The sequence below is a fragment of the Rhyacophila brunnea genome, unplaced genomic scaffold, assembly GCF_057557595.1.
Source record: "Rhyacophila brunnea isolate RB1 unplaced genomic scaffold, BYU_Rbru_1.0 scaffold_2, whole genome shotgun sequence".
NCBI lineage: Eukaryota > Metazoa > Arthropoda > Insecta > Trichoptera > Rhyacophilidae > Rhyacophila > Rhyacophila brunnea.
The window spans coordinates 49,862,253-49,886,954 of record NW_028232859.1 but is presented as its reverse complement, the minus strand read 5'-3'; the positions used below and the strand labels follow the sequence as shown (position 1 = coordinate 49,886,954).

The 24,702-nt window shown below is 32.5% G+C and overlaps 1 protein-coding gene and 1 long non-coding RNA gene across 9 annotated transcripts in view; one reads left to right on the top strand and one right to left on the bottom strand.

Annotated features, from left to right (window-relative positions):
* The window catches only part of LOC147072470 (uncharacterized), an 89,984-nt gene extending 85,821 nt beyond the window's left edge, over positions 1-4,163 (bottom strand). Inside the window, exon 1 of the long non-coding RNA XR_015070655.1 lies at positions 4,021-4,163. This is a non-coding gene — a long non-coding RNA (uncharacterized LOC147072470). The remainder of the gene's footprint in view (positions 1-4,020) is intronic.
* The window catches only part of Mef2 (myocyte enhancer factor 2), a 321,089-nt gene that overhangs the window by 217,173 nt on the left and 79,214 nt on the right, over positions 1-24,702 (top strand). For 4 of the 8 annotated variants that reach the window (XM_085947256.1, XM_085947254.1, XM_085947252.1 and 1 more), the window contains exon 1: positions 7,259-8,032. The exons of the other annotated variants lie outside the window; for them this stretch is intronic. The gene's annotated coding sequence lies outside the window, so the exon portion shown is untranslated. Of the gene's footprint in view, positions 1-7,258; positions 8,033-24,702 lie in introns of those variants that run through there. 8 annotated transcript variants of the gene reach the window in all.

The following is a 24,702-nucleotide window of genomic DNA, read 5'->3' as shown; positions in this document are numbered from 1 at the left end:
TTTCCATCCATGTCTATCTTATCCCATCAACAGTTGGTCCAGGTGCCGTCGTTTTTTTTTTGACAGATGATGGGTTCATCGTCCTCATTACGGTAGCGCTTGCCTCCGGTTTCCGCTCCTTTATGGCTCTGTTTTTATTGGAGGGTGCGTCCACTTGGGACCCATAAGCTCGCAACAAACTTATCTTATGAAACCTTACGACTATTCCACATCCATGATATTAAATACATACATGTTAATTTTAATTATCTTTCGTTCAAAATTGTATGTTTACCTGACTACATTGAAAAGACCATATTTTAACTGGAAATTTAGTAGATATTAAATAAATCTAGTACGTAACTTGAAATACAAGACATAGGTACAATACAATTATTTTAAAATAACACAACGAGAAATAGTAATAGTAGATTATTATTTATTTAATATAATTGAATCTAAAAGTTAATAATTTTATAAAATGTATCCAGTAATCAGTACAGTTACGGCTTTTGCTATTCGAACAGTTTTTATTATTCATACTTTTACTTATTTTTCTTGGAAAGTGATTACGTTAGGTTATGTTAGGTACTTTCAAAGCTCAAACAACTTATGATTAAATAGATGGAAGTCTTTGTTAAACGCATGCAAATGTAGTCAATAGTTTTAAGTAACGATGTTCGGATTAATTTACAACGGATTCATTGTCTAACTAAAGCTTATAATGCTTTACCCGGGCTTGCGGCTTTTCGGCGTAATCAGTTTGTTAATTGTTAAATGTTCACCCCTAATATCCCTGATCATTTAACACGGAGCTTTCAAAGTCGACTTTGGATATGGATAGACATTCAAAGAATGGTGTTGCTTTAGCCTTTTAAGCTTATTAACATTATACTATATAGATAATAGGCACCATTAAAATCTATACGAAATATAAAATATTACAGTGCCATTTAATGTGCCACATTGATTTATAGCAAGATATATTTACTACATATATAAAAAAAATAACACACGATAAGATTTGTCACGAAGATTTTTTCCGTTTTCGTATTCCTCACTGATGAGGATCGAGACGTCTTTAAATGTCCTTGTTATATTGATTGATCGTCTTACGAATCATTTGCGTCATTTTCTTCAAAGAAAAGCGCCGCTGATAATATAGCAATATAGGTACATAATTTAATGGCGTGTAATTTCTGGGAAAAATATAGAAAATCATTTTATTAACTACAGATAGTAATTATATACAAATTGAAATAAATAATACCCATCTAAACGACATACTTATTTATGACCAAGATTGGTTTCATCCGCTTAGAGAGACATTGTCAAAACTGATATAAAAGTGCATTTTTACAATAATGCGAATGATACACTTATATAGCAGGATATTATGTTGGTATTATTTATATATTTTGACACCTTTTTGCAGCTGGTGAACATAGTTTGATGGTTGTTATATTATGTGGAATAAGTACGTAGATACCGAGCGAGAATCGCCATTTTTTGCGTAGATAAACGAACTAGTCAACATATTATACCGCGAAAGAAAGTGCCTACCTAACAATGACGTATATATTTTGGGTCTTTGAATATTGTGCAAAATTAGGTGAGTATAAAAGAAATGTTAGTAATAGAGCTAGGCAAACAAAACATTTGGTAAGTAAGTTTCGCATATATGTAATTACTTTCTACAAAATTGCTATGTTCAGAGTACGAAAACATTGCTGAGGACTTTTTTGTATAGTAATGTAAGTGTTTGTGTATGATGTAGGTATTAATTATTACAATTATATTTAGTATGCTATACAAGTATATTTACATGCGTTTTTCTTTGTGATTTTTCTGTTGAAAATAAACCAAAATTATCATCTCCATCAAAAGGTATTTAATAAATCAAATACTATTATCGGTTATATAATAATTTATTGTGCCTTCGTTTTATTTGTTAAATTTGCGACCGAATGTTATCAAAACAATATGTTCACCAATCCTAGAGAAATCACAAAGAAAATCGAAAATCCACAACGATGTCGGTAAATATTTTGTTATTGTGTTTGCTCCTTGCGAAAAATCATTTTTCGCCCACCTTCGGATTACAGGCGATGGTGTACATATCATGTCTTGTTTTTATTAATAAAATATGGTCAACATTGTCATGTATTTGTTTTTACGAGATATTTTTAAATTTAGATATTTATTGAAGAATAATAAGAATATATATTTATAATAAAATGGGTTATCACTTCGTATTCATCATATACCTAGATATTATTTCTACGACACCTGTCAATTTCCACGATGATGATTATGCGTCAGGCATATTATTATGTCGTGGGTTCCGAGTTCAAATCCCGGGTCTAGCAATACTTCATATGTTATTTTTCAATGTGTGTTTGGACCAGCGAATTCAACCGTACCTACTATAATTATTATAGTATGTGCAATACAATATTTTTTTGCCAAATGTGCTCAAAATACAAAAAGCGTTCTAGACGAAAAATGTTATAATCATATAAGAAGTACTATAATTATTATACATGTGTACTATACTCAGCATAGACAAAGATGGGAACACTGGTTTGGACCCAGAGTATGGACCTAATAATAGTATGTTGATCAAGTGACTAACATCCGTTCCTCGTAAAAAAATCTGTTGGTAATCTCTTCGTCGGGCAGCCCAGATTCATATAGGATTGTATAGCTAATTTTAAAAAAAACACGTGGAGGGGTGGGGGGCGTAGAAAGGACGAATACCAAATGATATCCCATTTTATTACTTACGTATCTTGGATTACCATCAAGTAAACGCTGAATCTCTTGTAATAAACTTTATATTTTTTACACTTTAAACATGTTTCAATAATAAAACAGGTAAGTAGTAGGTACATACTTACATACCTATGCAATTATTAGTCTCGATAATAATAAGCAATTTCAGTTAAAAATACCTATTACTGTATGAAATTTTTCAAAATAAATCCTTCACTTTTCTTCCACTTATCCTCTACCGATTCGTAACTCTTGCCACCGACTTTCAGTTCACAAGCCCAAGTCACCAAATAATTATAAGATAATATCGGCTAAAAGATCATATTCGGTAATAAAACAGACTTAGATAGATACAGTATGTGTAAATCTTCGTTGTGCTACCTATTTAGTTGTACCATTCTTCGAGTTTCCCAGTAGGAAGCTTTGTAGTATTGGATAACATGTTATGGCGGAATTTGTTGTGAATGTTCGTGGATCGGAGCAATCAGCGGAAAGTTGGCATGTCATCGGAAGACTTAAACCAGTATATCGACTTCCTTCCGCTCTTTATTCAACGCGTAATAGGATTCCTCCGCCTCCGCCCGAGAACAACCCCCCTCACCCACCCCCACCCTCATACCAAAATGCTCTAAAGGTCACGCAGAATGATAGCGAAGAAATCGCAATAACTTTTCTATGTTTTATATATTTGGTACCTAAATGTATTACTTTTTATTTCCGTTTTCTTCAGTCGTATATGTATACACACACACACACACGCATATATATATATTATAATATAATTAATAAGCATTATATAATATTATAATGCTATGATTACCATAAAATATATTAAATTGAATACAAATCAATTTAGAATTAAGAATCTTTTGTTAATACTTAGATACTTATCCTTATTAATTTTAGGATAACCCTCAAATGCATTATTTCGAAGCATATAGGACGTAATCCAGTGGATGCAGATTTAGTGCTCCACTCGGTAGAAATATTTGTCTAATAGTTATGTTTCTATGGTGTATGAAATTAATAGTCTACCTAAATACATCAACAGTAAAGACTCTTGATACCTAGTATGAAAATATATTTTAATGTTTATATTGACTCGTTCAAATTATTTAAATACAAAAGTTTTCTATACATAATAGACACCTACCGAGAAAGGCAAATGTCACAAATAGATTTATTATTTCGTCAGTGAAAATACAACGAGATAAACTAGCAACATTTTTATGCATATTACATTACATCACCATGTTCGATCTAGACTCTAGATCAATGATACTCAACCTTTTTTTTCTTCGGGCCAAATACATATATTTGTAAAGTAACGCGGGCCGTATCACTAATGGTGTGACGAAAAAATAATGAAACCCCCCTTTTTTACAAACATTTTTGAGATTTAAAAAATTATAAACAAAAGTAATGTGTATCCAAGCGTTTATTTCAAAATTAAAAATCATGTTCCTGATAATAAATGTGTTACGGGCCGCACATAAAAGCTTAAAGGGCAGCATGTGGCCCGCGGGCCGCAGGTTGAGTATCGCTGCTCTAGATCCTCTAGACTCTAGAGGATCATAATATATAGCTTTTATTCTTTCTAACAGGACAAATAACGGAGAATTTGATAAATTCCGAGTTGTTAATTAAAAATTTAGAACGTATTGGTCATCAATGTACGAGGGTGGGTCAATAATTCCTTAGAAAAAAGCATTAAAACAGTTTTTATTTTTGTATTTTTTTTTTATTTCTCAACATAATCTCCTTGGAGCTCAATACACTTGGTTAGACGTTTCTCAATATTTTTTAAACCGTCAGAAAAATAAGTTTTCGGAAGGTCCTCAAAATAAGCATTTGTCCGATCGATGACTTCTTCATTTGAAAAAAAACGTTGTCCACTTAGCCATTTTTTTAAGTTTGGGAAAAGGAAAAAGTCACTGGGGGCTAAATCTGGCGAATACGGTGGGTGGTCGACCAATTCGAACTTCAATTCTTCAATTTTAGCCATTGATCGTAAACATGTGTGAACACGGGCATTGTCCTGATGAAAGAGGATTTTTTTCCTGTTTAAATGAGGCCGTTTTTCTTCAATTTTGTTTTTTAGCTGGTCCAATAAAGATGCATAATAATCCCCTGTTATTTTTTTTCCTTTTTCCAAATAGTCAACGAAAATAATTTCACGTGCATCCCAAAATACAGTAGCCATAACCTTACCAGCTGATTTTACGGTTTTCGCCTTCTTTGGACATGGTTTGCCTTCGCAATCCACTGCTTTGACTGTTCTTTCGTCTCGGGAATATAGTGGTGTATCCATGTTTCATCTACAGTCACAAAGCGACGAAAAAATTCATCCGGATTGCGTTACATGAGCGACAACAGGCTTTAGAGGCCACCACCCTATTGCGTTTATTGTCGACTGTGAGCAAACGCGGCACCCATCTTGCATAAATATTTTTCATGCCCAATTTGTCATGTAAAATAGAAATGACGCTACCTTTTGAGATCCCTGTAACCTCAATTATCTCACTCAACTTTAATCTTCGGTCACTTAACACCATATCGTGAATTTTATTGATCATTTCTGGTGTAGTCACCTCTACAGGACGTCCTGAGCGTGGTTCATCCTTTGTTGATGTACGACCACGTTTAAATTCATTTAACCAGTTATAAATAGTTGCAAGTGAAGGAGCAGATATGCCGTGAACTAAATCCAACTCATTTTTTATTTCCTTTGCTGTTAACCCTTTTATATTAAAATGTTTAATAACAGCTCTAAACTCAATTTTCTCCATTTTCCATTTTTCCATTTTCCACAAGCAAATTTTTTTTTTAATGTACGAGAAACACACAACAACCCGACCAATCTGATTGAAACTTCGCAGCATACTGAATCGGTAGTGCCGCTGCATGAAAACAAACCGCTTACAGTACTAGTCGCGCCACCTGTCGGCTTTTCTAAGGACTTATTGACCCACCCTCGTACCTACCGTTTTAATTTAATTTTGATATCTATTTTTATGAAATGTGATATAAAAATTATTATGAATTTTCATAATAAATGATTACGATGATTATCGTTGCCTTGTCACTGATTTACCCAGGTGTTCTCCTGAATTGGATCTTCTATATAATATATTAATATCACCTTATTAGTATTTCGAATCGATTTCTACTTTGCGAAAGCTGGCATTAAACACACGTGTAGCCTCTCGGCGTGTTTCACGTTCGATTTTCCCGATTTTCCTATCTGGTTCAAGGTCGAAGCCTGAATGTATTTCCCAGGAAGCGGCCGCCACACCACTTTACAGCAACCCGCTGTCGTCAGTCAACACAGCGTTGTCCCCTCTCTTATTTAAAATATCTTAAAAAAAGTTGGCTACGATTCAACATAAAATATCATCATATTAAAATCACGAAAACAAAACGCTTTGTACCTAACTGTTTTCCTTCGCTTTAGTAAAAAGTTAATTGATTTGTTGTCAATCATAATAATATTGATACCACAGCATTATTCCCTGGCTTAGTTTATCAACCTAAACTAGTTCATATTTGTTTGAATGCAGGCATGAGTTACATATTCTCATTTAATTTTATGGAGTATAATTACCTAATTCTCTATTTTTGTCCTTTCGCGTTATGCCCAGCATGCACCTCTCCATACCACGTTGTGCTACTTGAGTGGATAAGGAAGCAGACAAGGGTTTGCGATGTGATAGAGTTCATTAAAAGCCTCAAATGGAGATGGGCTGCACACAGCTCGAAGAAGAGACAATCGTTGGACAAATCTAGTCATCCAGTGGTATCCAAGAAGTACAAAACGTCCGCAAGGTAGACCTAGAGGCTGCTGGACCGATGAAATAAAGTTCTGCGGAAGTACGCGGCAACGCAACTCACAGGACCGAGAGAAGTGGAATCAGCTTGGAGAGGCTTTCATCCAGCAGTGGATAGATTCAGGCTGATGATGATGATGATGAATAGCCTAATATATTTCTTTTATTGTTTAGTAGTTTAGAGTTTAAAGTCCAAATTCAGTTAACCGCGGCTGTTCTGACTCGAATACTTTATAAATATGCGGAAGATAATATGAAATTGAAGCATTGTGTTATAAGGGAAGCGTATGGTGGAAAGAAGCGCATTCCATTACATGAAAATAATGATTTTATTGAGTTAGATTTTACTTCATTTTGATGGTGTAATTTTTCATGCGTGCGTAATGGAATACCGGATGTTATTGGTCGTGTCAGGCAGATAATATTCATTATTACTACGAAAAAAGCTCTCGCACGACTTCCGCTGCCATCTGAGATTTTCCAACTCCGTGAAAAGCCTTAGCTTTCCCTAGCAGCTGACATCCGCCTCGAACGTATCCCCGTCTCTCTCTCTCCTCGTCCCCTCCGCCGCTTCTACATGACGTCACCGCCTCGTATCGACCAATCGCGAGTCGGCCGGCGGGCCCCGGGCGGCGCGCGGATGGGGGCGCCTCCGCAAAACGAGCCCACTCATAAACAGTAGCAATCGGCTATCCGAGCTGTAAACATCGTTGGTACTTCAACGTCCTCGACACGTGACGAATCAAATCTTATCTTTTTCAGTGCTGTTTGTACTGCAACGCGCTAAAAAAATAACTCGCAAACGTGCTATTTTTTCGTCAAACCGACAACTGTCTTCAGCGACGTTTTAAACCGCAAAATCTCTGATTAATATTAACCACAAGTTGATATCAACGGTCGCCGATTATTCGCTACTCAACCCGACTTTCCAGAGAGATTGTTAACAACTGGAAATCATCGTTAAATTACCCCCTTTTTAATATTTTTTTTTTTTTATTATTATTTGCTTTTGTTTTCAACTGCCATCGTGGGAAAATATTAAAGCAAAAAATACGCAGTCAAATCATACACAGCTGAGTGAAAGTCCGCATAAGTAATCATTAATTATTACGACTTGTGAAAAATTACCATTTTCACTTGCCAAAGTGCGAAGCTTCTTGCATACCCGCGATTCGATTGAAATAAAGTCTTCGGTCGTGTTCGGCAATTAAAGTTTTACTTGCGATTGTTTTTGTTATTGTTGTGAAAAGTGCTTTTGTGACACAACGCAACGCAGCGCAGCGCAGCCTTTTGTGACGTACTCTGTCCATCGCTTTTGAGAAAGCTTAGGTGAAAATTCGATTGAAGCTTTCTCAAATCACTCTGCGAGGGTACTTTATGTTATTGTGTTAGAATCTCAGTCGACGAGCTTTTAACCTGCCTGCTGCGGCGTAGGATGTTAACTGATTTTGGTGAGTTATTATTCATTAATACCAGACGCTACTATTCTGATGCTAGGCTAGCTAAATTTTAGAATTTACTTAGAATCTTTGAACATGCGTTCCCCGGTACAAATTGCCGGTTAAGAATTTTTATCGTGTGTACTGTTTTTCTTAATCTAACGTGTGGACGCATGTGTTATCTTCTTGTTGTGTTTGACTGAACATAATGATATATAACTATGGATACTCAGATATGGACCTACTCGGTGTGTATAATAAATGTATGCTTTTACTTATAAACTTTACTTATTACTATATTTAAGAAATAGCAATAGATTTATTTCTTGTCAAATTAATACCTATAATTTAATAAAACGCATTTTTTTAAGTTTTATTAAATTAATCAATAATACAATACAGTTTCACCATGTATTGATAGTCACAATAAAAGAAATTTATATAAACAAATGTATATTTATTTGAAAAAGCATCAGTTTCCCGCCAAACGGATAGATTATTTATTTGGGATGCCTAAAAATAATTTGAATTAAAGTAATTAGTAAACCCAAGTCTTTTTTTGTACTTACCTATATAGTTATTATCATATACCTAGGTAATTATTTAATTAATACTATAACAAAATTATTATTAGTCCCAGACGATTTGTTGAAGTATTAGAATTAGACGTATATACTTTCAGATAATTATGTCAGTTATACTGACAATTATTAATATTTGTTGTAACAAAAAAAAAAAAACAATAATAAACAGCCATTCTGTCAAGTTTTTCTTGCATTATGAAAGCTCAGTTCTTTCTATATTCTATACAAATTCTCATTTATTATAATGTTATAAACACATAAAGCAATGGATAGTAATGTTGAACAATAAATTCTAAAATACTGTGATATATATGTATTAATTATGTATGTGCTCAAATAAATGAATTATGTAAACATCCCTAAGAATTTAATTAATGTTAATTAATTGTGCCAATATTTTTGAGGTAGCACGACTAAAAACATGCTGAAAAAGGTAGTCATATTATACTCATATTCTTTTCAATTGCACACATGGCGTGAGAAACTTTTTTAAAGTTCATGTTTTTAATTTTTAATATAAGATACCTATATTTTAATTTAATACGATATATTTCGTAAGTATCGTACACATACCTACCAATAATAAATAACGAACGTTTTTTAAACCCTAATAATCCAATTCGTACAACTCAATTGTCACAAAATAGTTGGCCATGAAATTTAAGCTAATTCCTAGGTGCTTCGTTATAGGCACTATTCTGCCAGTCACTGTAAATGGCATACTAAAATTTACCTCGTTTTCATTCAATTCATTGCTCCGAGGTATCAAATAATAAATACAACAGAAAAAACACTACTCGTGTAGGTAATAGGTGACATATTTGTGTTAGTATATATCTATGTATTTTATACTAATATATATAATATACTAATATAATAAAATAAATAAATAATAAAATTATTAATGGTGTATCTACTACATACCTACATGCTCCAAATAAATTTAGGTGTATCAAAATATTTTAGTAGATAATCAGCCATTCGGCAAATCTTTTAAATCAATTGATCTATAATAGTTAATGTAATATTGAAATATTATTGTCTATATATATTCTAATCTTCTTAATTTTCAGCGAAAGCGTTTTAATATTTACAATATTTTTTATGTCCCAAAGAGTTCGCAGACTAAGTCGTAATTGCAAGAGTTTATCGCGAATTCTTCGTATGATAACACATGGGAGATAGTAAATGAATAATAATTTTGCTCCGCGATTATTAATCTTTGAATGCTTTCCGGAGTTTTACATTATACAATGATACACATTAATTAAAACGAATAGGGTTTATTATTTAATGAAAAGTAATACATATTTATGTACAAGTTCAATAATGCACTATTTAACCGCATCTTGGTAGTTAATGTCTTAGTGATAATATCTTTACTAAATCGTATATCACCTTCCACAGTACAGTGTGTACATTCTTCTGAAGCGGATTTTTTTAAGCTACGAAATACGGTGTCTTTTTTTCTGCTCCGTATTCCATAATTCCTTGGTTAATTAATGAATGCCGTGATGTAGAACTTTCATTTTCTAAATTTTATTCTAAGCTTTTGAAGACATCGCCTTAATAGTCCATATACTTATGAAAATACTATCTAAATAGTCTATATTCTGTACTCTATGCTCTTTTGTAAGCAAGAAATTCTTATAAAAATGTAATAAGTATCTACAACAAGACATTAAATTTTTGTAAAATGTACTTTATCTAAAATTAATAGTAAAATGACGCTTGGCCTGATACAACTATAAATTCAGACATAGATAGGTTGTAGATATTTCTTACATTCAACGTACTTAATATCGCTGTGATAGTAATTATTCTTCTTATCGTGCCATCCCTTAGCGGACGTCGGCCACCATCAGGGCGATCTTAGCCGTATCATCGCTACCCGGAACAGTTCAGTGGAGTTCCACTCGTACCAATCACGGAGGTTCTTAACCACGAAATGCGGCCGGCCTCTGCTACGCTTTTCCTTAATAAACCTCTTAATCCTCTCATAATGTGGCCGATTAATAGTAATAGCATAATAATAACTTGATTACCTAATAATAAAAATAACACTGATTGTAATATCTGTCCATATAGTATTATATTATAAATAACTACAATTAAAGCAGTGAGTAAGAAAATTTGATTAAATTGTAATGTTAAAGCTTTTACGGTAATATTTACCGTCTTCCAATTTCCGGCTATTGTCGAATGTTACCGGCTATTCATAAAGATAAAGCAAAACCTAATTTGTTTTAATATTTTATACCTCTATAGTTTTTATCGCACCTGTATCCTGTACGTAGTGACTTAATATTATATAAAAGCTCTAAATACTAATTTGTTATTGTCTGTCTATGGTTAATTCATAATTTATCATTTTTAGCCCTCTAATTTTTGCAGTTGCTATCTACTTATTTATTTTTGTTAATACCTAGACAAATTTATATTAATTATTATTAGCCAGTGTAATAAAAATGGTACCTAACCATACTACAATAATTTTTTTATTATGTTTTCTTAACACTTCTGTATTTGGGCGGGTGTGTATGAAAGCTCGTTGTGTGTCGAATTACCAATACAATAATAAATAGCGTAAAAGCAGATCAGTGTGTCCGTCTGTATCTTGGAACCGGTTGAGCGGCAGGTAGAGGCGTCAGGTAGTGGTGAAAAAATAGGCTTCGCCGCGAGCTCGCTGCCCTCTTCCGGCGGCATATTATGTTTTCCTCATACCACGTGCCAGAAAATGTGCCCACTCGACTTGGGCAGCGCTTCTATTTGCGGCCACAAACTCGTAATAATTTAATTTAATAACTATGTAAGCGACAATGTTGGTAATAATAGACACTATTCCGCTGTGTAGCATTACGACTGTTTGTCTACGCGGAATTATAATACATACACATACCTACGTACATGCTTTACATGTTTATCTAATTCATAACCATAACTGTACCTATAGTATACATATTTTATTATGAACAAGTGCAAACACTTCAATTATTAACTAACAAATGGACAGCATATTAAATACCATATTCTGCAACTGTTTTCTAATTAAATTGAGATTTTTTAACATTGCCATCTAGTGAGTATCTAGGACATTCACAGCCAGGGTCTTGTAGATGTTCTTTTTAGGATATCCGAGCTTCAGTTTGAAGAGCGCCTCTCGTTCGTTACACCCATGGTATATGCCTGAAAGGGCAGGGCTCAAAATGGACCGGAGAGCCGTTCCGGGTCGTAAAATCGACAACATTGTCGCGCCCCATCTCGTGAAAAAAATAATTTTACCGTTTGAGCTAGAACGGCTATACTTACAACAAAAATGTTACACATTAATTTTTATAAAACACATAAAATTAGAACTATGTTAATATTTTCAGAAAATTAACGAGTTCCGGTTCATATAATTTTCCATTTAGAGCGCTGTAGAAAGAGTGTAGGTACCAAACGGTGATAGGGAAAGCTTGTGCCATCTAGTGATTTGTAAATAATACAATTACGTACATAATATATACCTACTCAATCTATCAATGGTTTCTTGAATTCTTACAGTGTTTTATATAGGTAATATAATTAAAACAATGTAATGATTATCATGACAGGGCTTGTTCCCTAGAATTAGGAATTTATTTGTACTTAATGGAATAATATCTCCATTAAAATAATCGTTTTATGCTTTGTATATCTAATCACCGCAAAGCAACGTAAAATAATTATATTAGCATTTTATTATTCCCCTTTCTTGTCTTGCTAGGTATTCATTACATTGTCAAAAAAAACACATTTTCTCTCTCCCTTTCGGAAGTTAATGATCAAGTTGTCCGTGAACTCTGCCCGCGCCCCGCAGTGCTGATACCAACCAACCGAAAGAGACTTTGATAGGCATTTTCCGAGGAAGGGTGAGGGTGAGTTACGTGTTATTAACCGTGAATTATCGTTGCGCTGTCTATCCAAGGCGCCATAGGTCAAGGATGTTATTCGTAAATGAAAAATTAGACTTTCAGTGCTTTTTGTTCCGTGGTATACTTTTCAAAATAAACTACCAATCCTCCTGTGAGTGTTAATATACAGTGTTAAAATGCTTCTTGAATTTAGTGAATTATTTAAAACGCAGAAAAAGTGATTATGCTCAAAATAGGAAATATAAAATAAATCGATACCTTCCGATACGGTACCGTATGAATCATTTTTATGTGTTTTTGAGCCACAAAATCATGCTATGTTCGTTATTTCCATGGGAATAACAAACACCGCGTTTATGTGTCGTTCTATGTCTTTTTAGGCGATGATACATTCTCCTTGCATCGTATTTTAAACATAATTTTTATTCAATTAATATAGATTTCACTTGAAAACTTACAATACGTATTAAGTTGCACGTAGATCAATTACTACCTGCGCATCAATTCTATTCTATTCACAAGACTGCTGTCGGCAGCTATCGAGGGTAGTTTTATACCGTAGTTACATTGTAACAATTACAATAAGTTAGTTGTAATTGTTACAATAATTAATTAGTACTATGTTTTAACAGCACCCCTCTTGGGTGTGCTAAATTTTAGAGCGACATAAGACAGTTTTGACTGTTTAGACGGCTAACTTATTGTAAGAATAATTATAATACTTCTATTCAAACATGAAAAACTACCCTCGATAGCCGCCCATAGAACAGTATTCTGTATAGAATAGCTGATGCTCTGGGCCATCACTCGCCGTAATAATTAATTCCTAATAATAGATACCAGCTGATTTGTCAAAAAAAAAACGAAATGCATTTGTCGCGATAACGGTTATCTATAGGTTACAATAATATTTTTTCAACATTAAAAATAAATACATACCAAAAACACACTAAATTTAGCCGAGCTGTGAGAGTCTATATTTATATTTATTTTTTCCAGACATAAATAGGTTTTGTTGAATGAATTTATTTTTGGAAGCCACGCTTACGATAGTAAGTAAATTTAACGTACGTGCATTGATTGTACTGTCATAATTTGTGGTTCGTCATTTTAAAAATATTATTTAATCCGCATCTGATCGATTGGTAATAACTCAAATAAGTAATAACACAGATGAGTGTGTATTATTAACTTTTCATCACAGTAACTAGGTACCGACGTTTAAATAATTCATAACAATCTCATTGATTGATTGAAATCGATTTGCTGTTATTTTTTTGTGAGTATGCGTTTGAGGCAATACCGTAAACGTTGTATGGATATTCTCGCGCTGATTTGAGTGCTGTATTCAGGTAGTATACCTGTATGGAGTACACATTAACGACAATGCGTATATATACACGTATGCGTGTATACATACGTGTGTGTGTGTGTGTGATTACTGATTACGTGATGACCTTGAGTGATGCTTACACACCGGCTCACGTAATTCGCCCGTCTTTGATCAATTGTTCATTTTTAAAACAGCTCTCCCATATATTTTAGTTTATAAAATAACATCATGAACAAAATGTAGATAATGTTTACGAAAGTTTGTGTACTTTCATCATACAATCCAATTTCGGCTGTGATACAAATTATTAATGATAAAATTATTCTATAATATTTATTTATTTTTACTAACTAGTCCTAGTAAGTTTAATTCATTACATGCGTCCAATGCAACTATTGCGTTGACCATTACCTGGCCATTAGATATAATTAGCATGTTATTTAAATGTGGTAATTAATTAGTATTTAACAGGTCCGCAGTGAATGCGTTAATAATAATCAGACAAATTTTAGGAAACGATGGTTATACCTATTAGTTTTTTTGTTAGTAGTGTTGTTAGTATTGTTAGTATTGTGTGGTGGGTAGTAAGTCAGTTCTACGTCATTATTTAATCATGGATTACCGTAGCAGGTTTAACTACTGGTTCCCTCCCTTAAAGCCAACGGTATGCGGTATAACTTCGGTTACCTATTCGATGATTCTTGTATCGATCCGAAACGGTGCTGAATTTTGGTATTTTTTTAGTTTAGTGAATACGGTTAAGCAAATAATTAATCACACAAATAGGTATTTAATAAACTAATCATGTTATTTTCTGTCGGTTTTGACAACTTTTCATTCAATATTTGCCCTAGCATAGCTGATCAAAGAATTGACCATCAAGTGAAATTGCACGTGGAGTGGGCAAGCTAAACGTTATTACTTAACTTATTTCCAAAATATTATTTATAGATAAGTAGGTACCTAAGTATATTATGATGACAATATATAACTTTTTATATAATATGTAAGAGTAGGTCCCGGGCAGCTAGTAGGTAGGTACTATTTTAACATCCTACTTGAATGTATGAAACTCTCAAGCACGAAAAAATTAGAAGTTTTAAATGTACAGTAATTAATGTTAAATAGTTTTGAAAATACTAGACCCGATAACAAATTGAATCTCGCCGGCCAGCTTTTCTGCTTCGCAGTGATGACATCGTCGTGCATTGTGCTACTAGCCTTATACAATTTTATATTACTTATATGACGCCATGTCACTTTAAAAGTCATCCGAATACCGCTACATAGTCTACTTCCCACAACAACAACATACACATGTCTAGTTTTCATATTTTCCTGTGTGCCACCTTCAGTATCTAACTCAATCGGCTGTGTCAATCGATACTTAAGTAGTTAGTAAAACGTTATTTTCTTCGCCTATTAACTGGGTAGATACCCAATCCACTTTTGGTTACGATTGCATCACTGTAGGATTATATAATAATTATTCTCCGATAAAATAACACATCATGTATGTAATTATTTGAATTTCTAATCTAAAGTAATTTTCCCTGCGATTATTATAACTATATGTATAATCTGCATGTCCTACACTGGTGGCTTTTGATTTGTGAATAAGTATTTTTTCTTATAATGCATACAGATCGTCTTAGTCTACATCCGTGTTTTTTTTATCCGCTAGTTGAACGCATTGCAGTGCATGCATAGCATGCGCATAACCTGCCTCAAACCGGTTTGAAAACAGTCTTTTTTCGTAATGTTTAATGCTACCGTACGTAGCTCAAACTGAGATATAACGCCAGTGTTGCCAACTTAATTCCGCGAAAGTTGTATAATAGGTAGTAAATTATACTATAATTTTATGCCAAATAAGCTAAAAACAGTATAATTTTGAAGGTTGAAGGAATTTTGTACACAAACAATGTTTTGTGTACTATAGTTTTTTTTTAAGATTCTATAATTTTTATAGGTATATTTTTGTATTAAATCAGCATTATAAAAAGTGAAAATTTTGAAAACTATTTGACGCACAAATTAATGTAGAGTTGGTGCAGTGCGTTTCACACATTTAACCTAAAGGATGCTCTAAATTACTCGGTGATGGACTAAAATAATTAAAAAGTTATAGAAGTGGAAGATGAAGTGATCAAAATGTATACATATTAGCTATATAGGTATTGTGACCATGGCTGTTTTAGAAGAAACTGGGAAGTGTCTATTTTATGATTGAAGGAAATTAAACAATTTGTAGGTACCCATATGTTTTAAATTCAATATCATATACAATAATTTCATTCGTCTTATCAGGTTGTGCAATTAAATTAATATCGAGTTTGTATTCATAAAAAAAATATTGTCAGAGATAGGATTTGAAAAAAAATCAGCGTTTATTGATGTTTTCGGATTCTTTTGTCTAATATAATTCAGGCGGCCTTGTGGAAAAGCCTGCCGGACTCGTATCAAATCAAATGAAACAAGTCGAAAACTATTGACATTTAAATGAAATATGCAAACGATACTCGTTGGCAGGCGCGTGCGTCATTTCCAATAATTTTATTCACTGTTATTGTGGTCGCAGTTTACCAAATGTGTACACATTTCTAGTACATAGCTACTTATTATTTATTTATTTGACTACCAAATTGGCCATCTGACGGATCGGTAATGAGTAAAATGTGCGTTGCACAACCCACATTACGACGATGCATTTCTATTCAGGATTTGCGCAACCTATCTGTTGATACTAACCAAATACAGTAAGTACCTATGTAAAAGTTCACACTTTGTTCTCCTAAAGCAGAGATTTCCAACCAGCGTTCCTTCAGGGATATCAGGGAACTCGCAAATGCTTACAAATAATAATACACAACAAAATTATTATTATTAAAATCCACTTTCTTAAAACATTACTTGTCTTATAATAATTTATATGTATTCAGTATTGAATAAAACTAATATTATTCATAAATACAAGAACGTCTCAAGAACACGCCGAACGCCGAATTTGATATAACTCATTAAAAAAAATGGGTAGTTAATTTGCATGAATCATAGAATGATCGATAGCTTAAAGGTAAGAGCACTCGTCTGGCAAGTGAAAGATGCGAGTTCGTGTCCCACTCAGTCCAATATTATTTATAGATTTTTTTTAATATGTATGTTTCTGATGTTTTTCAAAATTATGTGTTTCCTTCAACTTAAAACATAATCGAGTAAACAAATTAAATGATACATGTACGTAATACAATTTGGAGAGTAGATTCCACGAAGATGATACAATTTTCACCTGCGGCGCTAACATACAAAAGGTTTTTGAATGTTTATATTAAGATGCTGCATATCTAGATGTTTTTAATATATTTTAATACGTTTGAGTCTTCAATAAGATAATATATTAACAAATATATTAAAATGGAGTTGGGTTAAACTTTGAAAATAAAAATACTGAGGGTCGACATTTTGAGTCGTAGTTAGGTATATCAACACTGCCTAAATATGGAAAAAAACGACGGCTTTACACGTTTGTTTTGCAATTTACCATTCTGGACCTTGGATGTGTCAACCAGGCAGATGTGAACAGAAATTCCATACATTGCATCAATTGTTCCGCCAACCGAAAAAAAACGTTGTGAATAACTGGGCTAAAGCATGGATAGAATCATACAAATAACGCACCTACTCGTAATATTAAATGGCAGAATCCTCAATAGTGCAAAGATCTTGAGCTATGTTCTATTTTAATCTTAACACTGCAGTAACAATGCAATATTTGCAATGCTATAATAGTATAATATTATACGCGCTTTTAAGCTGCCTACAAAACGCGGGAACTTGTGGTGGAATTTGGTTGTCAGCAACATGGCCCCCATAAGGAAGGGGATTGACAGGGCCCTAGACTTAGGGGTGACCATGTGTGGCGGGTCGACCAGTTAAGTGTAATCAACACACTACAAATTTTCTCTAATAGTAAAAAAGTTGTCTGCGGGCGCTATTTCACTTTGAACATTTTTAAATACGTGGCTATGTGATTAAATTGATATATTGTTTAGTGTGTTTCCAAACTAATAAATATGACTATCCAATATGATGAAACGTCGCATATACCAATGTACATAATAGTATCAATGGTTCCGAATTTCATATTATTAGCAATTGAATTTAGTTTCTTCAAAAGAGACGACACCGTTGTTTTGTGCAATTAACGCATGTATGGCGAAAATTATGTGGGCACTATGTTATAATTATTACAATTTACGTTATTTAAAGAATCTGTTTCCTTTTATAGCAAGTTCAATAAGCACATTATATTTTTATTTATAATATTATTAAATTAGTGCAATTATCCAGAGACGGCGATAGGTACAATTATATTATTATTTCATATACGTGATATACGTTGCAGTGGGGGTGGAGATCCGATATAAAAAGTGCACACCAAGCTTCGTCAGCCATACGTATTTGTTTTCATTGAAATTTGAAATTAAAAAAAAAATACAAACACCATCTGCAATCTGTATTATTAGTTCAATTAAAACAAATAAGTAAGTCTGATAAAGTATATCGCCACTGATACGTGCAATATTTATTCAATCGAGTAATATGCACTGGATTTAAAATTATTTACATACCTGCACATTTCATTAATGCTTTTACCTCGCAGCAATCACCTTTAGGGAATTAAAATCACGTACATGTCAATAAAATCCCCCCCCCGTCAATTACATTATTATCGTTACCTCAATACTACAACTAGATAACTTCATTTTCACTTTTTTTGACATAGCTATTGAATATGATTCTACATTTACTTCTACACAACATGATAAAACTAGGTAAGTCAGAAGTTAATGGGAACTTTATTAATGTTGTGTTTGAAAATATTCGATAACTTTTAAAACCATAAATGCATTTAATGAATACAATAAAATATTTACAATATTTTTTCATTTAATTTTTCCCAATTAGACAACTCTTTTTATTTTAAATAATACTTATAGCCTAGATTTATGTTAGAGACCGGCAAGTATTAAGTTTACATTTCAAGTTTAAATTTCATTTTCCCAACAATGACCAAATCATTATCTAGTTGTAGTATTGAGGTGACGATATGTTCGGAAACAAATAAACATAGGCAGTTTGACTCGACTCTTCTTGTGGAATGTAATTTTTATTAAAGCGCGAAAATTTATACGATGTAGACTGTCCAAACTATATTTAATTTCATATTAATGTTTGAAGGTGTGGACATATGTTCACGGACATTTGTTTTTTTTCTTTCACAAACATGTATTTTGGTATATGACAGCTGTTAGAATATAAAAGTCACGTTAATCCTATGGTTGTGGCTAATTATAAGACCATTTGAATTTATTTACAGGACAACGTATATAATATTATCTATTCGAGTATTATATACATAAAAAAATCATGAAGTGCTAATTATAACTATTGCGAAACTAATTGATTTTAATTCTATGAAAGTAGTTTAATTTTAGACAGCTGACAAGTTGTACTTGAATCAAAGTACTTTTTAATAATTATGGTTGTTATCAGTTATCACTTAAAAATAGTAAATATTTATTGGCTAGTATTACGGTGTAAGGTCAGTAAACCGGTACCTACGCACTTTGCGAAAAAACAAAAATAAAAAAAAACTTCAAACAATATCGAATTTTCGCTAGCCAATTAACACTATTCCTAACGTGTAAGGCCAGCTACTTTATAATGAATTCAAATAAAACACTCGTTCACTGGAACTAATAATATAATGGAGCTTAGACCTAAAGATATAATATCGAGTCAGCAGTGACTATTTTCAAGAAATAATAGTAAATATTATACCTTTACGAAAAGAATCCTGCAGATAATTTGTATGGGTGTCTTCATTTTACTAGCGTTATATTTTATTATGATTGATTCACTACTTGATTTAGCAAAGTATTAAACTTACAAATTTTAATTGATCATAAAACAGTTATTCAGTTTGACTTTAATAGAGGCTGGCACGGCTTTTATTGTGATCATTTAACTTACATAGGTTTTTAGTAATTCTGGCCGTCTGATTATGGAGGTTTCGTTTTCCCACAATAATTTATAAATATTTATGAATATAACGTTCATTTCAATAAATAGTGGTAAAATATCGAGTATATAGAATGTTATAAACAACATTACAATTAATTTGACATAGGTTAACGAAAAAAAAATGTATGGTGTAGGATAGGAAACACGGTTTAAATATTATAATATTATATAGGTATTTGTAAATGTCTATTTGTTTTCAAATACATATGACCAATTCAAACGGAATACATTTCGCGAGAGTAGGTATAAACTATAAATCAGAATGATAGCGTTAAAATTCAACAATATGACGTTTATCAAAACGTCTTACGATGATAATACTATGTAAATGATCTGTTTTCTGACTTCAATATTTATTTACTTGGCTACAATTAAATTGATTCATGAATATTATATAAATCGTATTTTTCTATGACATATTAACAAAATCGACGAATACTATGAATGGACTGTCAATAGACAACATAATTGCCGGATCAATATAAATCGATAAAACACCACAAGCACGATTCGTGAGACTTTCAAACTATTTACATAACTTGCTACTTGTTAGTGTTGTGTGCGGAGACAACGATATCGCCCGGTTAGTGAGTGATTGTCTCGCTGTACCGCGACAATGTTATTGTAATTTGTGAGGCAGTAGCAGTACAGGCAAACGACACCTTATCGCATCTTCCATCCTCGTTCCGCCAGCCTCGCGGAGTGTGCCTCTGATCTGTGACTCCCGATTGATTAATATATTTATGAGACGCATCCATATACCAGCGCTCGTCAGTGACAGATTTAGACGCTTGGACGGCCCAGGTTCCATAAATAATTTACAACTCTTTGGAAAAAGTAATTATGCTTGCACCTAGTTTTGTAAATTTATCATTTTTATTGCCAGATCTAGTATTTTTAATTAGGTATGTAAATTGCTAAATTCGCATCTGGCTTATAATGTTAAATTTAGCGTTTTTTGACACTGAACATAGTTTTAAACTTTTATTATATCAAGCTAAAATATTTCACTAGATTTCTTTTAAAATCAAACCCTTATACTTAGATATTATGTACTTACTCGAATTTCACCAATAAAATAAATGTTGCATAAGTATAACACAAAATTTCGTATCTGCATTAATTTTTAATGGTGACTCGCATTGTATTATCTGGACACGTGTATTATCAGTGTAGGTATACACTAGTTGCAATGGTGCCCATACATGAACACAGATGAGTATTTAGATCGATTTGTTTTTCTATTAGTTGTGAAAGAATAAATTCGTCTTCAATCTTCATTCACGAAAAAAAGTCTACCATTTTTTTGCTTTTAACTCATTTTCTCATCCCATCTGACTTATGTTTGTGTACGATAATTGATTTATGTATGTATGTATGTATATTTTTCAACTAGTTATTAACAAAATATATAAAAGCTGGTTGCAACATTAAATTTCAGGAACAACTATAGAAGATTTTTTATTACCTACGTCTTAAAATAAAGGCTCAATAATTAATTGCCCGTGTGATAATTCGTCACTGTTTATAATGCACACATTATTATAATTTTTGATTATCGCCATTGGCCCACACAGTCTCATCTTGTCATGATGTCCCATTGTGGTGCAATCAGTCCCGCTAAGAAGCGTATTGGTTCTATTTAATCTTGTCAATCAAAATATTACTATTAAGTAACTAGTCACTAAGAGATAAGGTAGGTAAAAATATATTTCCATTAGAATTTATTTAAATCTCTCCAATATTTGATAATTATTACTGAATTCACTATGATTCGTATCTCACCTGTCGCGATCTTTCGTTCATCCGACGGTGCATGGCAATTAACAATAATTCTAATTATGAATTTTCATCCTATGTTATAATTAAATGCAATTTAATAATAACTTATTACATACTATTTATTTGGTATTTGAACCGGTTTTACCTCGATTTTTGGCTGATGTTTTTGTGCCACGAGCCGTTCGGTGGATAATAAAATATCTACTACATACTTATACTATCAGACAGTGTTTGTTGTTAACAAGGTCTGTGAATATTCGCTCATATGATTTACATACTCGTAATTCCCACTGACGTTTGTTCGCATGTGTGGAGTAGTTGTACGTATGCCTCGATCAGTGTATGCATTCGTTACAGAGATTACCAATTTACGTCATGATATCTTCCCTCACAACTTACTATTTATATTCAAACTAAGTTAACAACCATGGTAGACAGTTTTTAGCTCTGCTCTTCTTTACTAAAAAAAGGTTTCTTTTTCGTGCGTGGTTCCATTCTGAAATCTTATTTTATTATAAAATTTCCTGTCGATTTAATTTTAACCAAGTTGTGGAATTATATTTCGATCTAATTATTTTAAGTAAGTATTTGAATATATCTTAATATTCAAGTTGATCGTGCTAATTTGTTGTTAGTTAGCTAATAAACAGGTAGGTACGCGGGCCTTTGTTTGCGAATGTGAGCTATGTCATATTGAAATATGAAAAGCGAAATTCCTCTCCATTAGCCTCACAGGCGAGATGACAGTTTATTCTTTCCATTAGCGCATCGCATCCAGAGGTCAATACTGCTACAGCTGCATGCAGTGACAATATTTTTTCAATATTGTTTTTAGCCATACTGATATTATCAAGGACGCCCGCGTTGCAGATGGACTATTAAAATTATATTTGCACACGATCCGAAAGGTTGCGCTTTTGCATTTCTATCACATTAAATTATAATAATAATGTTTTTGTTTACTATAAAATTATAATACATGTATGACACAAAATGTGTTTGATGTTCCAGTCCACTGTTCATTACTATAATAATTATATAAAAAATTGTGCAACAAAAACAACTAAAAACTTTCTTCTAGGTATATAGGTACCTAGATGGAGTTGGTATAATGAATGTGAAGCAAAAATGACTTAATGACACTTATTAAAAACTGAAACTTCTTCAGCCATTTTCTTATGGAAACCACAAATTAATATCCCCATCCGGAATAAGATTCAACAACTAAAGTGGAAATATTTTGAATATTTTAACGCGTGCATTATAATATTTCTATTAGTTTCCGACGAATAATTAATACCTACCCTTGGAGTCGAAAATAGTATTAAGGAAAAAAAAATTGTCATAATAAATTATGAAACGGACCAGTAGAGTCAATGCTTATAATATGAATTAGTAAATTTCATACAGAAGTTTCCACAAAAAACGTTATCTATGATTTTAGACCATACTTCCATTATTCAATCTACTTTTGGCTCTCTTGAAATGAAGAGTAGTGACTTTAAACTTATCTTCTTTTCGATTCGTCCTCTGGCTATTACTGATGACGTTACTCTCTCAAAAATACTGTGAATCCAAAGAAAATATTTAACAATTCACTGAACTACAACATTTATAATAAGTATTAACTTTTTGGATTTTGTTTATGAATGCACTGATTACGTTTTACCCACACACACCTTCCATGGGATGAAACTTCAAGCTGGTTATTTGAAAATTAGATTGCCACCAACCACTGAGTTTTTATGTGTTTATGTATCTCCTCAAATATTATTATATATTTGCCGTTTTAATGAACTGCTTCAAGAACATGTTCGGCTTCTCACAAATTTAGCGTTTCCGTATTCTTTCGATTGTTTACTCAAATGCTAATAAAATTACATATAATATATATTATTGTGAGCACACTTTTGCTAAGCCTTCCGCCGCATCAGGTTTTGCTCTGTTAATAACAATAAAAAATATTTCCTTATATTCGTGACCAAATAAAAGATAGGTACGATATTTTTTTAGCGCTGGCAATGAAAACGATATAAAATTTTCAAGTTGAGGTACGCACAGTTATGGTTCAAGGTGAAATTATTGTTCGCTTAAAAAATATTACTCAATATCGAAAATATGTACTTACGTGTATATTTACAATGATTAGCGGAATTAAAAAATAACTCTTGTAGTTTCTCGCCATATATTTCGGATTAATGTAGGAAATGTTTCATTTTTATTTAAGTTTAAGTAGGAGATTTAAGTAGATGTAGGAGTATCTTACAATTATCTAAATTATATAAAAAAAAAACTGTTTTTAAGTAGGTACCTTAGTACATAGTAGGTATTTGTTTATTGGACCGATTTTTAGTCAGGAGCGCTCTCATAACGATTCATTTATATTTTAATCTATGTTTAGACACCTATCGGTTTAAAAGTAGTAATTAAAAAAAAACATTGAAAGTATTTTCCTACAATCTTCTGCAACATTTTATAATATGCTACTTGGTTAGGGGTTTTTAATAATATCTCAAATTAATGAAGCAAAATGCGAGCGATCAATGTTTGCTGTCACAGTTAGCAGTTTGTTCATCTTTATGGCACGACCTTTGAAAAGACTTAATTCTCGTTGAAACGTAGGTACTATGTTTGAAAGTAAAACGCTATGATTCTAATGATTTATATCATTAATCTATTAAAAAACACGCCACGCAAACGCAAAATCTTTTATTTTGAAACGGAACTGTCTTCAGTATCGATACACAGTTAAACTAGGAATCATTGTAATATAATATGTTTGTTGTCTTTTATTGTAGTAACGGCCTTAGGTTAGTTTTGGTTTCCCTCACGTACCTATTTTATTTCAATATTCAGAGTGTAGCTATATTTTCGTTGGTGGTCAATACTATTATAATTTATATTTTATTAGTATAACAAATGCATTCAAAAATATGTATGCAAGTCAAATAAATGTTTATTTTAGACTTATGGTATTGAAATAATATAAAGTCTAGACTT